This window comes from Bos grunniens, chromosome 13 (assembly GCF_055505025.1).
Source record: "Bos grunniens cultivar Pamir isolate PY7600 chromosome 13, Bosgru_T2T1.0, whole genome shotgun sequence".
NCBI classification, from domain to species: Eukaryota; Metazoa; Chordata; class Mammalia; order Artiodactyla; family Bovidae; genus Bos; species Bos grunniens.
Window position 1 is genome coordinate 72,000,346 of NC_141177.1, and position 13,192 is coordinate 72,013,537.

Consider the following 13,192-nt stretch of genomic DNA (forward strand, 5'->3'; position numbering starts at 1 on the left):
GGGTAAAATGTCCTAAATGCTAGGAGGAGGCTGGAGAAAGGTTAAATAATCTTGAATCATCAAGTCCTGAGTAACCAAGAACTGATAAATAAATATTTGAGCAAGTTAGTTTCAGTTTCATTTAAAAGTACTGATACAAATTGTAGAAAGCAAATTAGATCATGGATTAAAAATACTTTGATATGCACCAGCAGCAGTAAATATGCCCAGCAAGAGTGTTGGTTCCCTAAACCTCTGTCCATTGATAAGAGTCTGTTTTTGGGACTGTTCAGTTCAGTGCAGTTCAGTCGCTCAGTCGTGTCTGACTCTTTGCGACCCCATGAGTCGCAGCATGCCAGGCCTCCCTGTCCATCACCAACTCCCGGAGTTCACCCAGACTCACGTCCATCGAGTCAGTGATGCCATCCAGCCATCTCATCCTCTGTCGTCCCCTTCTCCTCCTGCCCCCAATCCCTCCCAGCATCAGAGTCTTTTCCAATGAGTGAACTCTTTGCATGAGGTGGCCAAAGTACTGGAGTTTCAGCTTTAGCATCATTCCTTCCAAAGAAATCCCAGGACTGATCTCCTTCAGAATGGACTCTGGTTGGATCTCCTTGCAGTCCAAGGGACTCTCAAGAGTCTTCTCCAACACCACAGTTCAAAAGCATCAATTCTTTGGTCCTTCTGGGTTACGGGAGGGTCATCACGGTAGCTCTGAAGGGCTGTTTAAGCTGGCTGTGAGCAACATCTAATCTGGACAAATAGAAGCTGCCAAACAAAGCAGCATGTTAAATGAAGGTTGTCATGGCCTGGAGCACACTTGTTGTTGAAGATCTCCCGAACCTTCTGGCTAAAAGGTACACGGGGTTTTGAGAACTCATTCTGAAGCAAAGTACAGGTTCTCTCTATCAGCCCTGCTCCTTGAGAAACTTGCTCCTGAATATGTGAAGAGCAGAAAAAAATGAAGGATGCTGCCACAGTTAAGTAGTCAGAGTTGGTGGTGGGGAATCCACTCTCATGTTTTCTGGGCAGCTAGAATTCTGGGAGCAGATGAATTGTTACTGGGGCAATGTTCTGGTGTGAATAGTGCGGTTATTTCAAGGGTGTCTAAATATTTTCACCTCTGTTTAAAAAATCAGATTGTCAGTTACACAAGGGCTTCCTCACTGATTTCTCTCTCATCACTGTTCATTTTCTGAGACCATCAACTGAGACAGACATCGTAATGCCTGGTGTAGTAACTGGCATGCTGAGGGACGACGTGTGTATTTGCTGAATGACAGCAGCCTGGACAGTACTCAGGCTCAGGCTGTGTGATGATCATGAGTAGGATGACCTCTTGGTTGGTCTCTATTCACATGAAACATGTATTAGTTGGGTTTTCTTTAATGGACATTTTTAATTGAGGCAATAGTTGATTTACATGAACACGGGAGTAATATACACATATTACAGGGATAATATAGAGAGAGCTCATGTACCCTTGGGGCGTCCCTGTTGGCTCAGATGGTAAACAATCTGCCTGCAATACAGGAGACCTGGTTTCGATCCGTGGTTCAGGATGGTCCCCTGAAGAAGGGAATGGCTACCCACTCCAGTATTCTTTCCTGGAGAATCCCACAGACAGAGGAGCCTGGTGGGCCAGGATTGAGGGCAGAAGAAGGGAGTGACAGAGGATGAGATGGTTGGCTGGCATCATCGATTCAATGAACATGAGTTTGAGGAAACTCTGGGAGTTAGTGAAGGACAGGGAAGCCTGGTATACTGCAGTCCATGAGATTGCGAAGAGTTGGACATGACTTAGCGACTGAACAACCACAACATGTGCCCTTTATCCCGTTTCTCCCAGTGGTAACATCTTACAGCACTGTAGCCCAATATCACACCTAGATGACAGGCCACCCTGCCATTAGGATGATCTGCTGATTTTACCCAAATTTTTTTGCCAAATAATTAAGAAAAAATATTTACTTATTTTAATTGGAGGATAATTACTTTATAGTATTGTGATGGCCTCTGTCACACATCAGCGTGAATTGGCCTTAGGCATACCTGTGATGCTTCGCTCTTGAGCCCCTCTCCCACCTCCTTCCCTACTCCATCCCTCCAGGTTGTCACAGGGCACCGGCTTTGGGTTCCTTGTGTCATACATCAAACTTCCACTGGCTATTTGGTCATGTATACATTTCAGGGCTATTCTCTCAGATCATCCTACCTTCTCCTTGTCCCACTGTGTCCAAAAGTCTGTTCTTTATGTCTGTGTCTCCTTTGCTGCCATGCATGTGGGATTGTCAGTACTATCTTTCTAGATTCCATATATATGCATTCAGTTCAGTTCAGTCGCTCAGTCGTGTCCGACTCTTTGCGACTACATTAACCACAGTACGCATAGGCCTCCCTGTCCATGACCAACTCCTGGAGTTCACTCAAACCCATGTCCATTGTGTCCGTGATGCCATCCAACCATCTCATCCTCTGTTGTCCCCTTCTCCTCCTGCCCTCAATCTTTCCCAGCATCAGAGTCTTTTCAAATGAGTCAGCTCTTTGCATCAGGTGGCCAAAGTATTGGAGTTTCAGCTTCAACATCAGTCCCTCCAACCTAGGACTGATCTCCTTTAGGATGGACTGGTTGCATCTCCTTGCAGTCCAAGGGACTCTCAAGAGTCTTCTCCAACACCACAGTTCAAAAGCATCAATTCTTCAGTGCTCAGCTTTCTTTATAGTCCAACTCTCACATCCATACATGACTACTGGAAAAACCACGGCCTTGTGTAGACGGACCTTTGTTGGCAAAGTAATGTCTACTTTTTAATATGCTATCTGGGTTGTTCATAACTTTCCTTCCAAGGAGCAAGCGTTTTTTAATTTCATGGCTGCAATCACCATCTGCAGTGATTTTGGAGCCCAGGAAAATAAAGTCAGCCACTGTTTCTACTGTTTCCCCATCTATTTGCCATGAGGTGAGGGGACCAGGTGCCATGATCTTCGTCTTAAGAATGTTGAGCTTTAAGCCAACTTTTTCACTCTCCACTTTCACTTTCATCAAGAGGCTCTTTAGTTCTTCTTCACTTTCTGCCATAAGGGTGGTGTCATCTGCATATCTGAGGTTATTGATATTTCTCCCAGCAATCTTGATTCCAGCTTGTGCTTCCTCCAGCCCAGCGTTTTTCATGATGTACTCTGCATATAAGTTCAATAAGCAGGGTGACAATATACAGCCTTGATGTACTCCTTTTCCTATTTGGAACCAGTCTGTTGTTTCATGTCCAGTTCTAACTGTTGCTTCCTGACCTGTATACAGGTTTCTCAAGAGGCAGGTCAGGTGGTCTGGTATTCCCATCTCTTTCAGAATTTTCCACAGTTTATTATGATCCACACAGTCAAAGGCTTTGCATAGTCAATAAAGCAGAAATAGATGTTTTTCTGGAACTCTCTTGCTTTTTCGATGATCCAGCCGATGTTGGCAATTTGATCTCTGGTTCCTCTGCCTTTTCTAAAACCAGCTTGAACATCTGGAAGTTCACAGTTCACGTACTGTTGAAGCCTGGCTTGGAGAATTTTGAGCATGACTTTACTAGCGTATGAGATGAGTGGAATTGTGCGGTAGTTTGAGCATTCTTTGGCATTGCCTTTCTTTGGGATTGGAATGAAAACTGACCTTTTCCAGTCCTGTGGCCACTGCTGAGTTTTCCAAATTTGCTGGCATATTGAGTGCAACACTTTCACAGCATCATCTTTCAGGATTTGAAATAGCTCAACTGGAATTCCATCACCTCCACTAGCTTTGTTCGTAGTGATGCTTCCTAAGGCCCACCTGACTTCACATTCCAGGATGTCTGGTTCTAGGTGAGTGGGAATGATCACACCATTGTGATTATCTGGGTCGTGAAGCTCTTTTTTGTACAATTCTGTGTATTCTTGCCACCTCTTCTTAATATCTTCTGCTTCTGTTAGGTCCGTACCATTTCTGTCCTTTATTGAGCCCATCTTTGTGTGAAATATTCCCTTGGTATCTCTAATTTTCTTGAAGAGATGGCTAGTCTTTCCTATTCTATTGTTTTCCTCTATTTCCTTGCACTGATTGGTGAGGAAGGCTTTCTTATCTCTCCTTGCTATTATTTGGAACTCTGCATTCAAATGGGTATATCTTTCCTTTTCTCCTTTGCTTTTCACTTCTCTTCTTTTCACAGCTATTTGTAAGGTCTCCTCAGACGGCCATTTTGCTTTTTTGCATTTCTTTTTCTTGGGGATGGTCTTGCTCCCTGTCTCGTGTACAATGTCACGAGCCTCTGTCCAGAGTTCATCAGGCCCTCTATCAGATCTACTCCCTTAAATATATTTCTCACTTCCACTGTATAGTCATAAGGGATTTGATTTAAGTCATACCTGCCTGGTCTAGTGGTTTTCCCCATTTTCTTCAATTTAAGTCTGAATTTGGCAGTAAGGAGTTCATGATCTGAGCCACACTCCGCTCCCGGTCTTATTTTTGCTGACTGTATAGAGCTTCTCCATTTTTGGCCGCAAAGGATATAATCAATCTGATTTTGGTGTTAGCCATCTGGTGATGTCCATGTGTAGAGTATTCTCCTGTGTTGTTGGAAGAGGGTGTTTGCTATGACCAGTGCATTCTCTTGGCAGAACTCTGTTAGCCTTTGCCCTGCTCCATTCCGTATTCCAAGGCCAAATTTGCCTGTTACTCCAGGTGTTTCTTGACTTCCTACTTTTGCATTCTAGTCCCCTATAACGAGAAGGACATCTTTTTTGGGTGTTCATTCTAGAAGGTCTTGTAGGTCTTCATAGAACCGTTCAACTTCAGCTTCTTCCGCATTACTGGTCAGGGCATAGACTTGGATTACCATGATATTGAATGGTTTGCCTTGGAAACGAATAGAGATCATTCTGTCGTTTTTGAGACTGCATCCAAATACTGCATTTCAGAATCTTTTGTTGACCATGATGGCTACTCCATTTCTTCTAAGGGATTCCTGCCTACAGTAGTAGATATCAGATCAGATCAGATATCTGATATCAGATCAGTCATGTCCGACTCTTTGTGACGCCATGAATCGCAGCACGCCAGGCCTCCCTGTCCATCACCAACTCCCGGAGTTCACTCAGACTCACGTCCATTGAGTCAGTGATGCCATCCAGCCATCTCATCCTCTGTCGTCCCCTTCTCCTCCTGCCCCCAATCCCTCCCAGCATCAGGGTCTTTTCCAATGAATCAACTCTTTGCATGAGGTGGCCAAAGTACTGGAGTTTCAGCTTTAGCATCATTCCTTCCAAAGAAATCCCAGGGCTGATCTCCTTCAGAATGGACTGGTTGGATCTCCTTGCAGTCCAAGGGACCATCAAGAGTCTTCTCCAACACCACAGTTCAAAAGCATCAATTCTTCAGCGCTCAGCCTTCTTCACAGTCCAACTCTCACATCCATACATGACCACAGGAAAAACCATAGCCTTGACTAGACAAACCTTTGTTGGCAAAGTAATGTTTCTGCTTTTGAATATGCTATCTAGGTTGGTCATAACTTTCCTTCCAAGGAGTAAGCGTCTTTTAATTTCATGGCTGCAGTCACCATCTGTAGTGATTTTGGAGCCCAGAAAAATAAAGTCTGACACTGTTTCCACTGTTTCCCCATCTATTTCCCATGAAGTGATGGGACCGGATGCCATGATCTTCGTTTTCTGAATGTTGAGCTTTAAGCCAACTTGTTCACTCTCCACTTTCACTTTCCTCAAGAGGCTTTTGAGTTCCTCTTCACTTTCTGCCATAAGGGTGGTGTCATCTGCATATCTGAGGTTATTGATATTTCTCCTGGCAATCTAATGGTCATCTGAGTTAAATTCACCCATTCCAGTCCATTTTAGTTCACTGATTCCTAGAATGTCGATGTTCACTCTTGCCATCTCCTGTTTGACCACTTCCAATTTGCCTTGATTCATGGACCTGACATTCCAGGTTCCTATGCAATATTGCTCTTTACAGCATCGAATCTTGCTTCTATCACCAGTCCCATCCACAATTGGGTGGTGTTTTTGCTTTGGCTCCATCCCTTCATTCTTTTTGGAGTTATTTCTCCACTGATCTCCAGTAGCATATTGGGCACCTACTGACCTGGGGAGCTCATCTCTCAATGTCCTATCTTTTTGCCTTTTCATACTGTTTATGGGATTCTTGAGGCAAGAATACCAAAGCGGTTTGCCATTCCCTTCTCCAGTGGACCACATTCTGTCAGACCTCTCCATCATGACCTGTCTGTCTTGGGTGGCCCCACATGGCATGGCTTAGTTTCACTGAGTTAGACAATGCTGTGGTCCATGTGATCAGATTGGCTAGTTGTCTGTGATTGTGGTTTCAGTCTGTCTAGCCTCTGATGCCCTCTCTCAGCCACTTACCGTCTTACTTGGGTTTCTCTTACCTTGGAGGTGAGGTATCTCTTCACAGCCGCTCCAGCAAAGCACAGCCGCCGCTCCTTACCTTGGATGTGGGGTAGCTCCTCTAGGCTGCGCTTGTGTGCCATCGCATAGAATGCATTTAATATATGCATTAATATATGATATTTGTGTTTCTTTTTCTGACTTACTTCACTCTGTATAATAGGCTCTAGGTTCATCCACCTCGTTAACACTGACTCAAATGTGTTCCTTTTTATAGCTGAGTAATATTCCATTGTGTATATGTACCACCACTTCCTTATCCATTCATCTGCTGATGGAAGCAACATCTCAGTTGCTTCCATGTCCTAGCTATTGTAAATAGTGCTGCAGTGAACACTGGGGATACATGTGTCTTTTTCAATTGTGGTTTGCTCAGGATATAGGCCCAGTAGTGGGGTTGCTGGGTCATATGATAGTTTTTAGGGCTTCCCAGGTGGCACTAGTGATAAAAAACCCACCTGCCAATGCAGGTAGACCTGAGACACAGGTTTGATCCCTGAATCGGGAAGATCCCTTGGAGGAGGGCATGGCAACCCACTCCAGGGTTCTTGCCTGGGGAATCTCATGGAAGGAGCCTGGCAGGCTGCAGCCCATAGGATTGCATGGAGTTGGACACAACTGAAGCGACTCAGTATGCATGCACGAATGGTAGTTTTATTCCTAATTTTTAAAGGAATCACCATTCTGTTCTCCATAGTGGTTGTATGGTTTGCATTCTCACCAACACTATAAACGGGTTCCCTTTTCTCCACACCTTCTCCAGTATTTGTTGTTTGTAGACTTTTTGATGACAGTCTTTCTGATCAGTGTGAGATGATACCTCTGTAGTTTTTATTTGCATTTTTCAGTGAGATATCATCCATGTGATTTGAAAATAATGAAATTTGGTTGGAGAAGATAAAAGCCAGGAAGTGGGCTTGCGTGGCAAAGATGGAAACTGACTTTGTGGACAGCTGCTGGGCTGAGGCTGGTTCCCAGATGCAGTGGAGAAGTGAGCGTGGGATGAATGGGTGGGGAGTCCCCAGTTGAGGAGGAAAGGTTTTCCCAGGCTATTGGCTGAACTGAAAACAGAAGAAAACTGTCTGGCAGCTCAAAGGCAAGGAGGGAGCCTTGTCCTACGTTTTCCAGGGATGAGCTGGCTCCCTGGTGGGCACCCCTACTTCCTGCCTGTGTCCCCCTTTCTCTCCAGCCCACGTGGCAGGAACATGTGTGATGGTTTACACTTGCAGGAGCTCGAGTCTGGTCTGCAGCCGAATCCTTGACCACACCCTACCCGTTTGGAGCCAGAGTTTCCTGAAGGTTTGAGAAGAATGAGCTTCTGTCTTTGTCATCCTTTCCTTTCATGAAGTTGTTTTTCTTATCGGATTCAGGCAAGCAATTAAGTATTGGAGGGCTGGTGGTGCCTCCTTTTATCCATTATTTAGCAGTTTCTTCCCAAATCTCATCTGCCCCAGCAACCCACACAGCATCCTGCCCCCAGAGAGGTGGGTCATTAAGGCTGATGGAAATGAGGTCACCATCTCCACGGGGAGAGATGCTCAGAGGAGGGAGACCTGCAGCTCCCCTGACACAGAGGAAACAGGAGAGGAGGCTGGTGGTCTAGTGTAGGGCAAACATCTGGGTTTGTTCCTGTGATCGTGGATATCACAGCCCCTGTGAGCCCAAGGGGCTCATCTGAAGTGGAAAGGTGGCCTTGTTTCCTTTTGGGGAGAGAAAAAAACCACCCATCATTTTTATACTCCTGAATTAAATTCAGCGTTCTAGAGTAGAAAGTTGAGGTTCCCCCACCCTCCCTTTTGCATATATAGACCTGTAAGTGTCTGCATTTCAGCCTGTCCAAGTTACTAACTCGTGCAGTTAACTCTTGCTGCTGAGGCAGGCCTTCCCTCTGGGATGCCCAGGCAACCAGCCTTCCATTCCTTGCCTTTGCCTTAACCCTAACCCTAACCCTAACCCTTGGCTTAGACACAGCCAAGGAAGGCGACATTTGGATAATATTCCCTTATTTGGCTTGCCACCCTGTGCTATACATTTAGAAAATAAAAGACAGGCCTTTCACAGGAATTACTAATTCTTAAGTAACTGTGTAAATAGCAAGTTACTATGTGGGAACCCTGAGAGCTTTTTTCCCCCAGGAAAAGCTAATGTAATAACATGCTTTTGCAAATATAGTATAATATTATTTTGTACATTTTTAAGAATCTAGTTTTCAAATTTGTAGCTTCTGGAGAAACTAATGTTATATTTTACTTGAGTGATGATTTAGTTAAAAAGACCCTTTCAAGGGACTTGGAAAATGCACGTGTTAAATTATTCTTTTAAGCTTTGATATATAATCAGTCTCTCTGAACCTTGTTATTCCTGGTAGATTTTTGTTCTGTGTCCTCACTTTTTTGGTTTACTAGGTTCTTCTTCTTAAGTATTGAACATTCTCTTCAGGGCACATTCTGATGTTTAAGTAAATGGATGAGAACCAGAAAAAGGATGGTGAATTTCCACTTGATTGCTTTGGATTTTTCTTTGTATTCAAAGATACATCTCAGTGGTTCCAAATGTTCACATATTAGTAAGCAACCAGATAATTAGATATTTCAGATGGTCTCAAAATGTCCATTGTTACAGAAACACAGTTAGCCTCGAGGGCTGCATTTGCCTCCCAGCTTTCATCATGATTTTCTCTAATGCTTTGAAAACCTTGGCTTAGTCCGTCTAGGCTTGTTTTTGTAAATTATGGAAAGTGTGCTCCCCCCACTTTGTATAAGATGCAAAACCTTGAAGAATATAAAAATCTACTCTAATCTTGTCACTCAAAAATAACCGCTGTTAAATTTTAATATATTTTCCAGGCTTTTTCTATGCATAAATAGTTAACACAATTGCTTTCATATTGTGTGTTGTTTCTTTCATTTTTAATTAAATGACATAACTGGGCATTTTTCTCATATTGCAGCATTGCCCCCAAATACTATGTATGTCTTTTGAAACCCAAGAAACCCAGTCTTGGTTTGAAGTGAGTGTCATGGTCCAGTGTATTGCTACCTCTATACTAACAGGGCCGCCCTGTGTGTGTGTGTGTGTTTGTGTAGGTGTGCATGTGGTGTGTGTATGTATGTGTGTGTATGTGTAGGGGGTGTTGTGTGCTGCATACATGTGTGTATGCATGTGTGCTATATGGGTATGTATGTGTATAGGTGTATATGAATGTATATGTGTGTGTGTGGTGTGTATGTGTGTTGTGTGTACGTATGTATATGTGTGTGTGTGGTGTGTGTATATGTATGTGTGTGTGGTGTGTATATGGATATGCACGTGTGGGTGTGTGGATGTGTGTGAGTGTATGTATGCATGTATAGGTTTGTGTGGTGTGTATGTGTGTTGTGTGTGTGTGTTGTGTGTGTGTGTGTGTGTGTATGAGTGTGTGTGGGGTTGACCCTCCCTCTGGCAGTCAGAGTGCCATCAGTCCCCTCTCAGTCTCCTCTCTTGCTCCGTGTCTTCCTGTCACCCCGTGTGTGTTTCTGGCATACTTATTTTTAGTGTTCCTTCTGCATTGGCTGCTGTGGATCAGAAGCCGGAGGCCGAGCTGCTGCACATTGATCAGCTCCCCTGCCTGTGTGCATGCTCCCTGCAGGTGGTGGGAGCGGACTTGCTCGTCCTGGAGGGTGGGCTTCAGCCCTGGTCGACATCTGCAATGGGTACAAGTGGGACGGCTTCCTTTTGGTCCTCTTTCATGTTTATTTGGGGCCTGAGCTCACTTGTCCTGATGTTGACTTCTAACTGGAAATAGCACCTCATTTTAGATGGTGAGTCCATTTTTCAGTGTGGGGCTAGCTTTGCCTGTCAGCTGACCATATGAAATGCGTCCTGAGTCTATGACTAGAGCTCAACAACCCTGAACCTGCAGGTTAAAGGCCAGGAGCTGTCCTGGCTGCTGAGGGCCTTTCTGCTCTTCAGTTCCTGAGAATCATGAAATGGGTGGGCGCTAGAAACCGCCCACCACCTTGCACCCCACCCTGGGTTCTCCACCCATCTCTCCACCTGCCAAATGGGTCTCAGATTTCTTCATTTACTGCTGGTGCAGTAACAAGGAGAGATGGTGAGAGAGTCATGCTTCTGAACATGTTTAATCTGACATGTCTCTGCTCTTCTCCTTCGCTTAGTGCACTTACCCCTGTTTGGGGTACATCACTCAGATTACTGAGGTGTGAGAGAGGGCACTTTGAGATACAGAGGAGCCACTCTCCATGCAGCTCCCACCATTCTCTGTGTGTTCCTGTCTAAAGTTATCACAAGCATGGATGGCTTGAGCCCTGGCAAGACCCGTGAGCCTCAGATAACCTGTGCACCGTGTCAATGATTGCTTGGCCCATGTGTCCTTTGATTCTTTCCTTCCTGAGATAAGGCTTCCCTGATGACTCAGATGGTAAAGCGTCTGTCTGCAGTGTGGAAGACCCGGTTCGATCCCTGGGTTGGGAAGATACCCTGGAGAAGGAAATGGCAACCCACTCCAGTATTCTTACCTGGAAAATCCCATGGACAGCAGAGCCTGGCAGGCTACAGTCCATGGGGTCGCAAAGAGTAGGACATGACTGAGTGACTTCACTTTCCCTGAGATTAAAAACCTTGCATCTCTTCCTTTCCCTGGAGCACATGCTTCTTCCCATGTGAAGTCTGGCACAGCTTTATTCCAGCCTGTCTTTTCTTTCCTCTCCCTTCCTTCCTGGTGTTGGTCTCACTCTTTATGCTCAACATTCATTCAGCTTTCACTGGATGTCTTCTATGTGCCAGGTCTCTCCTTGAGGCCGCATGCGCAGGGAACACTGTTAGTACAGACTCTGCCTCCCAGGAGCTCACTGCTCTTTACCTAGGGAGCCAGGTGAGCAGACACATGTCCAAGGTGGGGATGGCTTTCATGGTGAGCAGGGGTCACCAGAAACTCAGAGAAAAGTGGACAAAAGTCCATCTAGGAGCCAGGAAAGCCACCTATGGTGAAGTTATGCCCCTTAAAGAATTTACCAGGTCAACTTGGGGCAGAGGGTGTGCAGGCAGAAGGAACAGCACATGCAGAGCTGGAGGCATAAATGGTGTGGCGTGTTGGTGAAGATCAGTTTGCAGGGTTATCTGTGCAGGAATCAAGGGCAGGAGTTGCACTTGGATAAATTGTACTTGGATAGATTGTGGCCACATCATGAAGATCCTTGTATATCAAAATGATAATAGCTAACACATGGGAGCATTTTATAGCTATTAATTCATTTAATCCTTGTAACAACTCTAAGAGGGAGGAACTATTATTGTCTCCAATTTGCAGATGAGTAAATTGAGGCCAGAGAGGCTGAGGTTTACAGGAGGTCTTTTAGACAGCAGGTGGTAGCGCTGGAGTTGAAGCCATGAGTCTACTCTGAGTGACCACATGACCCAGAGGTAATTCTCTAACTGGCAGCCTCTCATAGTCCAGAGCTGGACGTGCTGGCTGGCCCCAGGGTCCTTGGAAAGGTGGGATGTCATGGGGGAAAGGATCTGAGATTTGTGCAGATAATTCTTTCTCTTTGGAGACAGATGGAAACTTGATCCAGGAAGGCTGTTTAGAAGTCCTTGCAATTTTTGTGGGAAATCTGGTGGAACAGTCTTTTTAGAATAACTTTCTCGGAATCATGTATACTGAAAAGGCAATTCTGGAACCTATTTTTAAACCAACATTCATTTATAACAAAGCATGCCCTATATGCTAATGGAGCTTAATGTTTGAATTAAATGAGAGATATGCTGATATTATTTAAAGTACTGATATTTTGCTATATAATAGAAAGGAATTTTTTATTAGATGCTTCTCTTAAGTCTCTTTGGACTTTTCTTCCATTTCTGGGTTGGATGGGAGACTGGCAATTTCACTAATAGTACCTTTGGGGAATCCATGGAAACCAGGGAAAGTAGCTGCTCTGGGACACTGACCTTAATTGATACCTCAACCATGAGACACAAAATGGGTTTCTAGTCATGTTTTTGTAGTAAAATATATACACACACACGTGTATGTACACACATGACATATATATATATATATATATATCAAAGTTTACCATTTTAACTACTTTTAAGTATACAGTTTATTGGCATTAAGTACACTCACATTGTTGTACAACCATCACCACCATCCATCTCCAGAAACTGAAATGCTATACCTCATTAAATTATTTCCCATTTCCCCCCATTTCCTGCCTCTGGCAGCCACTATTCTGCTTTCTGTCTCTGTGAATTTGACTACTGGAGGTATTTCATATGAATGAAATCATACAATGTTTGTCTTGCTGTGTCTGATTTATTTCATTTATAATGTCCTGAGGGTTCATCCATATTGTAGTATATGACAGAATTTCATTGCTTTTCAAGGCTGAATAATATTCCACCTTGGTTTATATAGATAAATCACATAAAATTATTTTATTGAAGTATAGTTGATTTGCAATGTTGTGTTAATTTCTATTGTACAGCACAATGATTTGGATATATGTATGTGTGTGTGTGTCCCACACATTCTTTTTCATATTCTTTTCCATTATGGTTTATTACAGGATATTGAATATAATTCCCTATGCTATACAGTAGGACCTCTTTGTTTTTTATCTTTTCTATATATAATAGTTTGCACCTGCTAATCCCAAACTCCTGATCCATCCCTTCCCCAGCCCCAACCTGGCAACCACAAATGTCTGTGAGTCTGTTTATGTTTCATAAATAAGCTAATTTGTGTCATTATTTTAGATTCCACAAAAAA

The 13,192-nt window shown here is 43.9% G+C and overlaps 1 protein-coding gene across 2 annotated transcripts in view; it reads left to right on the forward strand.

The window, feature by feature from the left end:
• The window catches only part of CAMK1D (calcium/calmodulin dependent protein kinase ID), a 392,490-nt gene that overhangs the window by 89,039 nt on the left and 290,259 nt on the right, over positions 1–13,192 (forward strand). The gene's annotated exons all lie outside the window — the stretch shown is intronic.